The sequence below is a fragment of the Poromitra crassiceps genome (assembly GCF_964638095.1).
Source record: "Poromitra crassiceps genome assembly, chromosome: 10".
Lineage (NCBI taxonomy): Eukaryota > Metazoa > Chordata > Actinopteri > Beryciformes > Melamphaidae > Poromitra > Poromitra crassiceps.
Genome location: NC_139631.1, coordinates 3,230,847 through 3,242,965, shown reverse-complemented (window position 1 = coordinate 3,242,965; position 12,119 = coordinate 3,230,847).

The window sequence follows — 12,119 nt, the reverse complement described above, 5'->3', positions numbered from 1 at the left end:
TTTTCTTGTGAGCCACAGAAGGTTACGTCATGTTACGTCATATTAGCCTGGTTAAAACCATCTGAACTCATATTCTGTTCACAGAATGTGAGTCATATCATGTTGTATCATGTTGTATCATCTGGTTTCCACCCACTCCATAGCACAGAAACCGCACTCGTCAAAGTCTTCAACGACATCCTCACCTCTGCAACACTGGATCCTTCAACATCCTTATCCTCCTCGACCTGAGTGCAGTCTTCGATACCGTGAGCCACAAAATCTTGCTCTCCAGAGACTGGAAGACCACCGCACTCAGGTGGATCTGCTCCTATACCTCTCCAACCGTTCTCACTTCATTTCCCTCCACAGCCACTCCTCTGCCCCCTCTAGAGTCACACGAGGTGTTCCCCATGCTTCTGTACTCGGTCCACTCCTGTTCATCATCTACATCCTCGCTCTTGGTCAGATCCTCCGCCATTTAAATCTGGACTAGTGGACTTCCACTGCAATGCTGATGACACCCAGATCTACCTCAGCACCACAACATCCCACAACCCCACCCCTCTCCCACATCAATTCCTGCCTGTCTGCTATAAAAGCCTGGATGCAAAACAAAACTTCTTGCAACTCAACAGCGAAAAAACTGAACTCCTCCTCATCGGCTCTAAGTCCACCCTCTCCAAAACCAACAAGCCCACCCTCACCAATGGCACCATTGTCTCCAGCATCCTCCCAGGCACGCAACCTTGGCGTGATCCTGGACCTCACCCTTTCCCTTGAGCCCCACATCCGTCAAATCGTTAAACTCCTCCTTCTAACACCTCTGCAATATCGCAAAGATCCGGCCCTCTCTGTCATGCACTACTGCTGAAACTCTCATCCACACCTTCATTTCGTCCCGTCTGGACTACTGGAATTCACTCCTCCATGACATCAACGCCACCCTCATCAACAGACTCCAACTGGTCCAAAATGCAGCCGCCCGACATCTCAACCGCACCAAATCCTGGCACCACATCACCCCAGTCCTCAAAGAACTCCACTGGCTCCCCCTACCAACCCTCCTGGTCCTTAAGATCCACCTCAGCTGACCTCCTCTCCACCCCCCCCCCCCCCAAGTCCAACCTCCGCAGTTTGGACTTGATTTCTTTGGTTTCCCCAAGAAATCAGAAACTCAGAGTCCCCCAAATGTCATCATTAACAGGTCCTGTCCTGTCCTGCTGTTATCTTAGGCTCCCTGGCCCCGGACTCACGTGTGCGGTTGACGTCTGGGACGTTGTGGTCTTGGGGGTCCATGAATCCTTCCTCCATGTCCATCTCTCTGTACTGATCGTGGTCATCATGGTGTCTGTGGTGGCCGTAGTGTCTGTCCCTGTCCGTGTCACTCGCCTCACGACTCGAGTGCCTTCGCCGCCGTTTGCGGCGATATCCCCGCGGCACCGGGACGCCGATGCAGATGGACTGATGGTCTGTGGACAAATATGAACAGTTTTGGTCAAGATGAGATATCTACAATTCAAAGAGAAGATATATATATGCACGCACGCAATCACACACACACACACACACACACACACACACACACACACACACACATACAATTATATATTGTACAATTCGTTAGGGATAATTGCTTTTAGTACAACAATGGATAGTAACTGAAGCCCCTGACTGAGACTATTTTACATGGAAGGTGGCCTTATCTAATGGTTACATTGATATACACTACTGGTAAATGGTAAATGGACTGCATTTATATAGCGCTTTTATCCAAAGCGCTTTACAATGTGCCTGCATTCACCCATTCACACACCGAAGGCGGCAAGCTGCCACGCAGGGTGCTGGCACATCCATCTGGAGCAATTTGGGGTTCGGTGTCTTGCCCAAGGACACTTCGACATGCGGCCTGGAGGAGCCGGTGATCGAACCACCAACCTTCTGATTAGTGGACAACCCGCTCTACCTCCTGAGCCACAGCCACCCCTGGTATCTCTCCGTACTGTATCACTACTCATATCACTCCATATGAATGGTTGTATTCATACTGCATGCAAAAATGAGCTGTCAATCGTTTCTCTGAAGGAAAACTATTGCAATTTACTTTAAAAACAAGCTAATGAGATCACAGTTTGCAAACAGCAAATAACAAATATTTTGTGAAAAGCTCCCAAAATGATCGTGCAAGGTCCCATAACATTGGCAGATTGTCTAATGAGATATTTAATTATAGAGGAAAATGTTTATGAATGTTAAATCACTTTAACAAACTATGAATAAATTGTGATCTGTAGCTCATGTCTGTTTATTAATGATAGCACCATTCTCTGATGGAACACTCACGAACAAATAGGAAATCAAATTATTCTGAAATCAGCGGTGCATTCACACAGTCCGCGCATCTTTTCCTCTTGATTTGATGTTGATTTGTAGTCCCCGTTGTGATGTGTGATGTGGGTTTGATCATCAGCTGTTCATTAAAGTGCTGCAAAACTCATTGTATACTAAACCCCATCTGGGAGAACTGGGCCAGGCCAATATTGTTCAGTGTGAAGACAGGACACACACACACACACACACACAGACACACACACACACACACACACACACACACACAGAGACGTGCGCACACACACACTCACCCTCCTCCTCCTCATAGCGAAGGTGAGAGATGCCCATCCCTTGCTCTCCATGGTCCATCCTGGAACAGAGGAAGAGGAAATGTTGTCACTTTGTGTGTGTGTGTGTGTGTGTGTGTGTGTGTGTGTGTGTGTGTGTGTGTGTGTGTGTGTGTGTGTACATGTCTGCGTATTTGAGCATCTATTTAAATATCTGTCTAATTATGCATAATACTCCATATCCCACTTCAGCACATGGAGCAACAATAACTTCCTGCAACTCAACATACTACTGTATGAAAAAAGGAAGAAGAAGAAAAACAACAAAGAACTGATCATTGGAATCACATTGGACAATAACCTCAGCTTCAATCAGCACAGCACATTCACAAACACTGCCAACAGAGACTTTCAGCCATCTGTCCGTCCAACTCCATCTCCTCCTCCTCCTCCTGCTGCTGCTGTATCATAGCATCATTGAATCAGTTCTCATGTATGTTGCCGCCATCTGCTTTTTCAATATGCTCACAGTTGCCAATGTCATTGTGTATGTGAATATTAGAGATGTGACATCTGTGTTTGTATATCTGTGTTTGTGCTATCACTGCTTATGTGTGTGCAATGTGATGTGCGTAGTGTAGGTACTGTATATATGTGTGTGTGTGTGTGTGTGTGTGTGTGTGTGTGTGTTTCCTGTGTCAGTGTCAGTGTGTGTGTGTGTGTGTGTGTGTGTGTGTGTGTGTGTGTGTGTGTGTGTGTGTGTGTGTGTGTGTGTGTCATTGCTTTATTTCCGGGATGAGAGCCTGGAGCAGTAGCTGTTCTTCACTGACCTGTTGGCTTACAGTGCTGCAGATCAATGGGGAAATAATTAAAAGCCAGGCCAAGTCAATGGAAATGTGCATAATTAAAACAAATGTGAGGGTAATCACACATGGCGGCAATTCACACATCGAAATGCCACCAGCAACGTTTAAGGCCGTCCTGTTCGTATGGGAGCTGAGAGGCCTGTGGAGACATGGATTACATTTAACAGGATTACAGTAATGTCACAAGGGGAAAAGGACAACCAGATTCTGCTTTCTCCTCAATTGGAAATGGCCTGCATTTATATAGCGCTTTGATCCAAAGCGCTTTACAGTCAGTACGTACATTCACCCATTCACACACCGATGGCGGCAGGTTACCACGCAGGATGCTGGCACACCAACGGGAGCAATTTGGGGTTCAGTGTCTTGCCCAAGGACACTTTGACATGCAGACTGGAAGGAGCCGGGAATCGATCCACCAACCTCTTTTATCCAAAGCGATTAGTGGACGACCCGCTCTACCTCCTGAGCTACAGCCGCCCTGATTGGGGCGGCCGATTGGGGCGGCCAATTGTACTTGGCCAATTCCCCCTGCTGGCCCAGTCGTTGCTGCACCCCCTCTGCCAGTCTGGGGAGATGTTGTAGACCAGCACATGCCACCTCTGGTACATTTGCAGTCGCCAGCTGCTTCTTTTCACCTGACAGTGAGGAGTTTCAAAGGCAGGACGTACTGTAGCGCGAGTTCCCCTCCCCCACGAACAGGTCCCCCGACCGACCAGAGGAGGCACTAGTGCAGCGACCTGGACACATATGCCACCGGCTTCCCACCCGGGGACACAGCCAATAAGGTCTGACCAAGCCGGAAGTACCGCTGCCGGGACTTGAACCCGGGTCTCCGCGGTGGTAGGCGAATGCTTTGACCTCTACACTACCCAGATGCCCACAATGCACAAAAGGCTGTGTGATTTGTACGCCATGGGGTGAGAGCAGGTTTAAACTAAAGACACTCTTGCGCAAACCTCCACCAACTTTGAACAATTCTATAGCTTGCTGTTAAACCCAAAGACATTATTGTTCCTATCACTGAAGCAAACTTATCTTGATTTGGAATCAAGTCTATCTCTGTTAGTTGCATAGTTATGACTCAAAAACAATAATTACCGAATGGTGGAAATCCCAGATATGTAGTGAATTGTTACTCCTCTAAGTCCTATCTCTCTATAAAATCTCAATGAAATCTATGAGGCCATTACACCTGGCATTAACATGCGTTTTCTGTCATCAGATTGCAATCAGATTGTGCTTGACCACTTGAAGTTGAAAGTACAGATGTAAACGCCCCCAAGACACATTGAAGATGGATTGCAATCTCATCGGCAGAACCACCTCCAGAGGTGGTCAGGGACGCATTGTGTACACATTGGACACAAGTGTAAATGCAATGTGTCCTCTCAATCTGCATACGGCAACTATATGCGGATTGAGAGGACACCCATTTTGGCTGATCAGATTGCAATCAGATCACCCAAAAACGCATGCTAACGCCAGGTGTAAATGAAATCAGGCTAATGTGGTCAAGCACTGTCTGATTGCAATCTGATGACAGAAAACGCATGTTAGTGCCAGCTGTAAATGGCCTCTATATAGCCTATCCTACTGACCTACACATAGACACATAGACTTCTACTGATAAATGGAATTGGAGTTGACTCCTGACTGTGGAATAATACAACCGTTTCCCCCCCACCCCTACAAAAGCTCCTTAGCAAAAATAAAAACTAGGCAACTGAGAATTCAAGATACAAAAACCTTTGAATAAGTAGGTCCTACTTACTTGCCGTTACAGGTGTAGTAGTAAAGATTTATGATATATACACAACATAGTAAGTGGCATCAAAATGATGTATCCTCCATTTTATCCACACTACAACACTGCCCAGAGGCATAATTTCCTCCGCCAATGAAGGTCAAGTTTTCATCCCCGTTTGTCCGCAGGATATCTCAAAAAGTTATGAACGGATTTGCACTAAACTTTGTAGAAAAGTAGGTCATGGGCCAACTTAGAACTGATGACTTTCACCCACTGACCAAAAAGGGGGCATGGCACAGGGCGTGGTCAATCACAAAAAGGTCCCTAATTTCCACACGGATTCACGTAACACCACGGAACTTCGTAGACAAGGTTGGCAAAGGTATGCACTCTGCAGAGTGCCCTCTAGTTACAGCCACATTTCAAATAATAGTTCACATTTTGTCAGATGCCAAAACACGCTGGACTGCAAATTAGGCAGTTTGATTCACACAAATGATTTTTATCTTGTAATACATTCTAACAGTTCCAAGGAAAATTACAGTCTGGCTAGGACTTGAGGGAAGAGTAACTAAAAAGTGACACAAAAACAGCAGAGGAAATCATAACCTGAAATTCATTGCTCAACACAAACAACATGAACTGTGGAACTAACAGACAACATAAAAATGTGATTCCAAATCCTAAGGACGTGTCTGCAGGGTCAAGAAATCAATTTAACTTCAGTGATAGAAGGGATGTCTTGTTCAGCGTTGCCGGAGGTTTTGTTTTGCTACAGCCGTTCCCCCCATTTTCCAAAGAGCACGACTGGTTCCTGCACCATCTGAGCCAGAGCAGCAGCGTTCTTTATCCTTCACAGTGTGCATATCTCAATTTGGCATGGAACTGTCAACATGCAACCCACGATGAGAGGCGTAAAGTGGCTGGTGGAGACGAGGGGCACTTGAGCCCCACAGAGCCCAGCTGAGCCTATGTCAGTACTGGCTTTCTGCCTCTGATTAGCACTGTCAGTGTCCACAACACCCGCTGGACAGCTGCACCCAGGCCAGGGCTACAGGCCAAGCCTGCTCGCCGGAATAACATGTTGGCAGTATGTTGAATGTCAACATTTGTGAACCAAAATATGTTGCATATCAACATTTCTAGAGATGTGGTCGGGGTGGACATTAAAAGACATGTATGTTAGGGTTAATAATACTCCTCAGTCAGTGCCCCTGACCAAGGCACTGGCAAAAGAACTGGAGTTGGTCCCCGGGCGCTGCACTGCGGCTGCCCACTGCTCCTAGTTCTAGGAAGGTTCCTCGTAAGAGGATGGGTCAAATGCAGAGGATGAATTTCCCCATGGGGATACATAAAGGATAATTTACTTAACTTAAAGAAATCAATGACAGAGCGGGAAAGGGAGGGAAAAAACAGGATAAGACAAACTTACGTGGATTAGTTGTGTGCTGGGATGAGTGAAAGGCCTTCTCTGTTTGCTGGGCAGCATCAATGAAAACATACCAGTGGAGCTCTAACAAACTATTGAATGGTACAGGATAGCCTCTCTCTCTCGCTTTCCCGACTGGCTCAATAATTGACAAACTAGGACTCGCCAGAGAGCTTCAGGCGGGAAATTGTTTGAAACGATGGCTGACAACCACCGATAGAAAAACTCTCTCTCAATACGCTCGCAGGTCAATATATAGTATTGTGGAAAAAGTGATGCAAGTTAAGCGTGGCCTATAGGATGCTTTCCATGAAATGGTGTCAGGGGTTAAAATGGATTTCACCTGATCCCGGCTTAATCGAAGATAGTTTAGACCACGTTTCTGATATCCTGTCAAGTTTTTACATAACAGGATTTAAGTTTGCCCACTGAAAAACCATGGTGGATAAAACATTTTGCCATGTTTGTTGGATGTTTATGGCTCAAATCTGGAACGTACAAAACCTTCCATGATGCACACTTCATACACACTGAGGAACGAAAAACCTATTTAGGGCAACTAGGGCAAAGATTTAAACATTGGTTGCTGTTGGTAACAGTAAAATTTGCTAGCTTACTGTATTTTCAACAGACATGAGCCCTACACCAAATAAAGCTTTACAGTAGGCCTAAATGTTAATCTGAATGTTAGGTGTGTAGGAGAACCTATGTAGTACCTTGTATTTAAAATAAGTGTGTTTAAATATATATTAATGAGGGTTTTGTGAATCCGTGGTCCATGGTTTCATGAACACCAGGATGAAGTCAAACCAATTCCATGCTCTCAACCCCCACATCTAACTGACCTTTATAGATTGGTAGATTTCCACTGCTGTGTCCCTCAGAGAACTGGAAGCATTTCTTCTTGAAGAAAGGTCCAATATCCAGCAGACACCGTTCAGGACGGGATGGCAGTCATGCAGGGAGGACTGGATCTGTTCTGAATGTAAAGGATGTTCAATGTTTCCCTTATTTTGTCCCTTTAGATACAGTAGAACCTTTTACACAGAGCATCATCGTCATCATCATTATTGATCTTCCTCACTGTTCAGCAGACCAGAGGACACATGTTGACATCCTGTGCCCATAGGCAATAAACTCATCACAGTGGTTTGACATGGATGTACAGTATCAGGGTTCCCATACCTTCTTTAACATCAAACCCAATTCCTTTCCAAGGACTTTCCAGGCCCAATTCCTTCAAATTCAAGGACCGAACACGGCGTAGTTTGAGACACGGCTCAAGTTAATTACTGTTACAACACTGAGAATCTTTATGACTAGCAGTAGCAGGCTTTACAGAAGCTCACAGACAACATTTAAAATGAGAGGCTTCAATGTGTGAACACTTCTCCACTGTGTTGTGTTACATGTTAAGTAAAAAAAAATCAATTATATCTATTCTTGCACAAAATATATCAATTCAAGCACTTTTAAAAACGCATGTCTATTTATGTCTATTTTCAAAAACGTTCGAGGCCTTGATTTTTTCCCTCAAATTCACAAAATGTCTAAGGATTTAAAAGGACCCGTGGGAACCCTGATGGTGTTCTGTGAATTGTACCTTTTTAAATGTCGTCTCCAGGGAGGATGTGTGTGTGGCAGTGGCATCCACACGGTGTCCTTAATGACCATCACAGGACATCAGGGGACAGTCATTCATCATCCGCTGGTGATGAGAGTTGATGATGACTCACAGCATCTAATGGGAGCTCAGCTCATATGCCAATTGACATCACATTACTGGCAGAGGTTTGAGGCTGATCACCTGGAGATGCCTGCTCTCTGCTCAGAGGTTTGGGGCTGACCGCCTGGAGATGCCTGCTCTCTGCTCAGAGGTTTAGGGCTGACCGCCTGGAGATGCCTGCTCTCTGCTCAGAGGTTTGGGGCTGACCGCCTGGAGATGCCTGCTCTCTGCTCAGAGGTTTAGGGCTGACCGCCTGGAGATGCCTGCTCTCTGCTCAGAGGTTTAGGGCTGACCACCTGGAGATGCCTGCTCTCTGCTCAGAGGTTTGGGGCTGACCGCCTGGCGATGCCTGCTCTCTGCTCAGAGGTTTGGGGCTGGCCGCCTGGAGATGCCTGCTCTCTGCTCAGAGGTTTGGGGCTGACCGCCTGGAGATGCCTGCTCTCTGCTCAGAGGTTTGGGGCTGACCGCCTGGAGATGCCTGCTCTCTGCTCAGAGGTTTGGGGCTGACCGCCTGGAGATGCCTGCTCTCTGCTCAGAGGTTTAGGGCTGACCGCCTGGCGATGCCTGCTCTCTGCTTAGACGTCAGCCTGTTCTCTCCCTGGCTGGTGGTCCACATTGGTCAGGAGTTTGGCGCTCTCACTGAGTCATTCCCAGTCAACTAAACCAATATTTCATTTCAGCACAGTACATATGGTCAGGGAACTCTTGGCCCTCTGAAAGAATATTGGCCTCCTAATATATATATATATATATATTTAAATAAAGGACAAATTAATCCAGTGAATTAATACTTAATCCATCTATTGTCTTTCCAGATCCAAGAGATCCAGAGATACAGGGACTCCCAGAAGTGGCTTTTTATGGAAGATAAGGTTTGGTGTCAGATGAAGTAGCTTCATAGAGGAAAGACACAATGTAATAATTATGATATTGAGTTTCTTTTTTACTACATTAACAGGGTTGACATTTTTTAAAGGTAAGCTGTTTACAATAGACACTAAAGATGTATTGTCTCCTAGATATATTCATCCCTTTTTACACATACAGTAAAAGCACAGTTACTGGTTACTAATGGGTACATAAGCACCAACACTGCTAGCAGAGAGGTTCTTAATGTGTCCTCTATACAACTGTATGCACTAATGGAAGACAGTGGAATGCACTTTGGACAATGAATGTTATGGAATGGATGCTCTTGGTAAATGGACTGCATATATAGCGCTTTTATCCAAAGCGCTTTACAATGTGCCTACATTCACCCATTCACACACCGAAGGCGACCAGCTGCCACGCAGCGTGCAGGCACAGCCATCGGGAGCAATTTGGGGTTCAGTGTCTTGCCCAAGGACACTTCAACATGCGGACTGGAGGAGCCGGGGATCGAGCCACCGACCTTCTGGTTGGTGGACGACGAGCTCTACCTCCTGAGCCACAGCCGCACCCCCCCCCCCCCCTCCCTTTTTTTGGAGGCAGAGATCTAACCAACAACCTTGCAGTTAGGACTCTCTCTACACCTTCAGAAGACAAGTTCCCGCTCCTTCTCTGGGGATTGTCGAAAGACATTCTGGGAAGCGTAGGAACTCCCTAAATGAAGCAAAAGTAGACGAGGCACATTGACACTTCATCGTGAAATAAGTCCTGGAACAGACTGAACCACCAAATTGATGATACGGCATAAACAGTGCAAGATTATATTTGAGGGCGGATTTTTCATTTGAGATCTCAACTCTCAGGCTCTTAAAAATAAATTGATTGGAGCTCCGTGCTCAATTTACTGTGTCAATCACAACCCCTTCCCTCTTCTCACCTTCTAATGTAAGAACCCGCTTGCAGAAGACGAAAGAGACGGCATATTAAAAGTAGTCTATTAAAAACCAGTGGAGCGAGAGCGCAGATAGGCTACTAATTGCAAAGAAGAGTAGAGCAGTACCGGGGCGAAGTGAGAGGATGAGAGATATGAGATGCAATGTGTCAAACTCTGCGCTCAAAGGTAATGAGGGCCCTTGAGAGTAACCATCCAGGTGTGCTCTGCTCTGCAGGCTCTGATCATCAGAGAGAAACTCCTGGAAAAAATAGCAAATCTGTCTTTTTACTAGGGATGTCACGATACTAGAATTTCTACTTCGATACCGATACCCAGGAAAATATCGATACTCGATAACACGCGGGGGGATGACAACAACACATCAAGAGGCATACAAAAATCAACAAAGACAGATGGGCGGACAGATGCACGCTTCTCCATAATCTAGGTCTGATCAAACTTATTAAAAACTTTGCACTTCCTCTGTAAAGCCAATACAGATGGTAATTTAATCAAGGGTGCGAGACAACAAAGGACGACACTCATCTGTCTGAATGTTAAGGAGTTGGATTTAGCGCAGAGAGATGCCAGTGACTGACATGAGACACTGACACCTTTGTTGGTCTAAACAACGGTATTCAGCATGTAATGAACAGAAAGACGTTCTGGTAGCAGGAGTAACATTAACAGCAGCAGTAGAAGACTTTCCTAACTAAGTTCAAACTTGATTTTTCACTTAAAAAAAAAGGGGGGGGGCAAAGGTCAAGCAAAAATCACCACTAAAGGCTTTGGTGATCTGCAACTAATTATCACACTGAACACATAATCTCTTCAATCGTCAATCATCATCAGTGATTGATCCATTTTGTCCCCACAAATTTAGTGGGGTTTTACGTTTGGGTGATAAATGATATTAAATAGCCTACAGAGACTTTTGCATACATTATTAGTGTCAGTGAAATTGTGCACATTTTGTGCTAAAGTAAAGACATCTCATTCTCTTAAAACTCATCGATTCCGTAGTGAGTGATGAGCTACAGTGTTTAGATCAAAGCAGAACAACGATATCTATCTGCTCTCTCCATCTTGCGCAGGCTGCATGTTTGTGCTGCTGGCTCCTCCAAGCATGACTGCACGGTGCAATTGAAGGGTCATGAACACACTGTGGGTTCAAAACACTGGGATTCTTGGAAATGGTATATTTACCATCCAAGCTTAATATACGTTGCCTCTGCAGCAACTGAGCCTGTTCACTGACAGATGAGTGGATACCTGGAATAGGCTACTTAGGGTCGGGTGGTGGTGGGAACAGCACACAGTGCCTCCTGAAAGCACTCTCCCTGTTTTCACACACGGTGCCTCCTGAAAACACTGTTTTCACACACGGTGCCTCCTAAAAGCACTCTTCCTGTTTTCACACACGGTGCCTCCTGAAAACACTCTCCCTGTTTTCACACACGGTGCCTCCTGAAAGCACTCTCCCTGTTTTCACACACGGTGCCTCCTGAAAACACTCTCCCTGTTTTCACACACGGTGCCTCCTGAAAACACTGTTTTCACACACGGTGCCTCCTGAAAGCACTCTCCCTGTTTTCACACACGGTGCCTCCTGAAAACACTGTTTTCACACACGGTGCCTCCTGAAAACACTCTGTTTTCACACACGGTGCCTCCTAAAAGCACTCTCCCTGTTTTCACACACGGTGCCTCCTGAAAGCACTCTCCCTGTTTTCACACACTGTGCCTCCTGAAAACACTCTCCCTGTTTTCACACACGGTGCCTCCTGAAAACACTCTCCGTTTTCACACACGGTGCCTCCTGAATGCACTCTCCCTGTTTTCACACACGGTGCCTCCTGAAAGCACTCTCCCTGTTTTCACACACGGTGCCTCCTGAAAGCACTCTCCCTGTTTTCACACACGTGCCTCCTGAAAACACTGTTTTCA